The sequence below is a fragment of the Lolium perenne genome, chromosome 1 (assembly GCF_019359855.2).
Source record: "Lolium perenne isolate Kyuss_39 chromosome 1, Kyuss_2.0, whole genome shotgun sequence".
Taxonomy (NCBI): Eukaryota; Viridiplantae; Streptophyta; class Magnoliopsida; order Poales; family Poaceae; genus Lolium; species Lolium perenne.
In genome coordinates, this window is record NC_067244.2 from 93,020,683 (window position 1) to 93,024,898 (window position 4,216).

Consider the following 4,216-nt stretch of genomic DNA (forward strand, 5'->3'; position numbering starts at 1 on the left):
ACGCCGCCGGGACAGGGAAGTGCCCCCGGAAGGCTTCTCCATCAACACCGCTGCCATCTCCACCACCATCTTCATCACCGCTGCTGCTCCCATGAGGAGGGAGTAGTTCTCCATCGAGGCTCGGGGCTGTACCGGTAGCTATGTGGTTAATCTCTCTTCTATGTACTTCAATACAATGATCTCATGAGCTGCTTTACATGATTGAGATTCATATGAGTTTTGTATCACAATTCATCTATGTGCTACTCTAGTGATGTTATTAAAGTATTCTATTCCTCCTGCATGGTGTAAAGTGGACAGGGTGTGCATCATGTAGTTCTTGGCTTAGTTTATGATCGTGATCTCTTATGGATTGTGAAGTTAACTATTACTATGATGGTATTGATGTGATCTATTTGGTTATGTTGATCTATCTTACACTATAAGGTTACTAAAACATGAACATTATTGTGGAGCTTGTTAACTCCGGCATTGAGGGTTCGTGTAATCCTACGCAATGTGTTCATCATCCAACAAAAGTGTAGAGTATGCATTTATCTGTTCTGTTATGTGATCAATGTTGAGAGTGTCCACTAGTGAAAGTGTAATCCCTAGGCCTTGTTCCTAAATACTGCATTACTACTACTTGTTTACTGTTTTACTGTGTTACTACTGCTGCAATACTACCACCATCAACTACACGCCAGCAGGCTATTTTCTGGCACCGTTGCTACTGCTCATATATATTCATACCACCTGTATTTCACTATCTCTTCGCCGAACTAGTGCACCTATTAGGTGTGTTGGGGACACAAGAGACTTCTTGCTTTGTGGTTGCAGGGTTGCATGAGAGGGATATCTTTGACCTCTTCCTCCCTGAGTTTGATAAACCTTGGGTGATCCACTTAAGGGAAAACTTGCTGCTGTTCTACAAACCTCTGCTCTTGGAGGCCCAACACTGTCTACAGGAAAGGAGGGGGAACGTAGACATCAGCGTCTCTGGAAGGTTTTCCGTATCGTGGATCTCGGTACTGGGGGTTTCGCGACGAAGGCTATTTGTAGGCGGAAGGGCAGGTCAAGGGGCGTCACGAGGGGCCCATGAGACAGGTCGGCGCGGCCAGGGCTTGGGCCACGCCGCCCTATCATCTGGCCGCCTCGTGGCCCCACTTCGTTGACTCTTCGGTCTTCTGGAAGCTTCGTGTGAAAATAGGCCCCTGGGCGTTGATTTCGTCCAATTCCGAGAATATTTCCTTACTAGGATTTCTGAAACCAAAAACAGCAGAAAACAAAGAATCGGCTCTTCGGCATCTCGTTAATAGGTTAGTGCCGGAAAATGCATAAATATGACATAAAGTATGCATAAAACATGTAGATATCATCAATAATGTGGCATGGAACATAAGAAATTATCGATACGTCGGAGATGTATCAGCATCCCCAAGCTTAGTTTCTGCTCGCCCCGAGCAGGTAAACGATAACAAAGATAATTTCTGGAGTGACATGCCATCATAACCTTGATCATACTATTGTAAGCATATGTAATGAATGCAGCGATCAAAACAATGTAAATGACATGAGTAAACAAATGAATCATATAGCAAAGACTTTTCATGAATAGTACTTCAAGACAAGCATCAATAAGTCTTGCATAAGAGTTAACTCATAAAGCAATAATTCAAAGTAAAGGCATTGAAGCAACATAAAGGAAGATTAAGTTTCAGCGGTTGCTTTCAACTTATAACATGTATATCTCATGGATATTGTCAATTTAAAGTAATATAACAAGTGCAATATGCAAGTATGTAGGAATCAATGCACAGTTCACACAAGTGTTTGCTTCTTGAGGTGGAGAGAAATAGGTGAACTGACTCAACATAAAAGTAAAAGAAAGGTCCTTCAAAGAGGAAAGCATCGATTGCTATATTTGTGCTAGAGCTTTGATTTTGAAAACAAGAAACAATTTTGTCAACGGTAGTAATAAAGCATATGTGTTATGTAAATTATATCTTACAAGTTGCAAGCCTCATGCATAGTATACTAATAGTGCCCGCACCTTGTCCTAATTAGCTTGGATTACCGGGATTATCGCAATGCACATGTTTTAACCAAGTGTCACAAAGGGGTACCTCTATGCCGCCTGTACAAAGGTCTAAGGAGAAAGCTCGCATTGGATTTCTCGCTATTGATTATTCTCAACTTAGACATCCATATCGGGACAACATAGACAACAGATAATGGACTCCTCTTTAATGCATAAGCATGTAGCAACAATTAATTTTCTCATATGAGATTGAGGATATTTGTCCAAAACTGAAACTTCCACCATGGATCATGGCTTTAGTTAGCGGCCCAATGTTCTTCTCTAACAATATGCATGCTCTAACCATTAGGTGGTAAATCTCCCTTACTTCAGACAAGACGAACATGCATAGCAACTCACATGATATTCAACAAAGAGTAGTTGATGGCGTCCCCAGGAACATGGTTATCGCACAACAAGCAACTTAATAAGAGATAAAGTGCATAAGTACATATTCAATACCACAATAGTTTTTAAGCTATTTGTCCCATGAGCTATATATTGCAAAGGTAGAGGATAGAAATTTAAAGGTAGCACTCAAGCAATTTACTTTGGAATGGCGGAGAAATACCATGTAGTAGGTAGGTATGGTGGACACAAATGGCATAGTGGTTGGCTCAAGTATTTTGGATGCATGAGAAGTATTCCCTCTCGATACAAGGTTTAGGCTAGCAAGGCTATTTGAAACAAACACAAGGATGAAGCGGTGCAGCAAAACTCACATAAAAGACATATTGTAAACATTATAAGACTCTACACCGTCTTCCTTGTTGTTCAAACTCAATACTAGAAATTATCTAGACCTTAGAGAGACCAAATATGCAAACCAAATTTTTAGCAAGCTCTATGTATTTCTTCATTAATAGGTGCAAAGTATATGATGCAAGAGCTTAAACATGAGCACAACAATTGCCAAGTATCACATTATCCAAGACATTTTAGCAAATTACTCCATGTATCATTTTCCAATTCCAACCATATAACAATCTAACGAAGAAGAAACTTCGCCATGAATACTATGAGTAAAGCCCAAGGACATATTTGTCCATATGCAATAGCGGAGCGTGTCTCTCTCCCACACAATGAATGCTAGGATCCATTTTATTCAAACAAAACAAAAACAAAAACAAACCGACGCTCCAAGCAAAGCACATAAGATGTGACGGAATAAAAATATAGTTTCACTAGAGGAACCTGATAATGTTGTCGATGAAGAAGGGGATGCCTTGGGCATCCCCAAGCTTAGACGCTTGAGTCTTCTTGATATATGCAGGGGTGAACCACCGGGGCATCCCCAAGCTTAGAGCTTTCACTCTCCTTGATCATGTTGTATCATCTCCCTCTCTTGATCCTTGAAAACTTCCTCCACACCAAACTCAAAACAACTCATTAGAGGGTTAGTGCACAATCAAAATATACATGTTCAGAGGTGACATAATCATTCTTAACACTTCTGGACATTGCACAAAGCTACTGAAAGTCAATGGAATCGAAAAATCCATCGAACATATCAAAACAGGCAATGCGAAATAAAAGGCGGAATCTGTCAAAACAGAACAGTTCGTAAATACGAATTTTATTGAGGCACCAGACTTGCTCAAATGAAAATTCTCAAATTGAATGAAAGTTGCGTACATATCTGAGGATCACTCACGTAAATTGGCATAATTTTATGAGTTACCTACAGAGAATTTTGCCCAGATTCGTGACAGCAAAGAAATCTGTTTCTGCGCAGTAATCCAAATCTAGTATGAACCTTACTATCAACGACTTTACTTGGCACAACAAAACACAAAACTAAGATAGGGAGAGGTTGCTACAGTAGTAAACAACTTCCAAAACTCAAATATAAAACAAAGTACTGTAGTAAAAACATGGGTTGTCTCCCATAAGCGCTTTTCTTTAACGCCTTTCAGCTAGGCGCAGAAAGTGTGTATCAAGTATTATCAAGAGACGAAGTGTCAACATCATAATTTGTTCTAATAATAGAATCAAAAGGTAACTTCATTCTCTTTCTAGGGAAGTGTTCCATACCTTTCTTGAGAGAAAATTGATATTTAATATTACCTTCCTTCATATCAATGATAGCACCAACAGTTCGAAGAAAAGGTCTTCCCAATATGATGGGACAAGATGCATTGCATTCAATATCCAAGA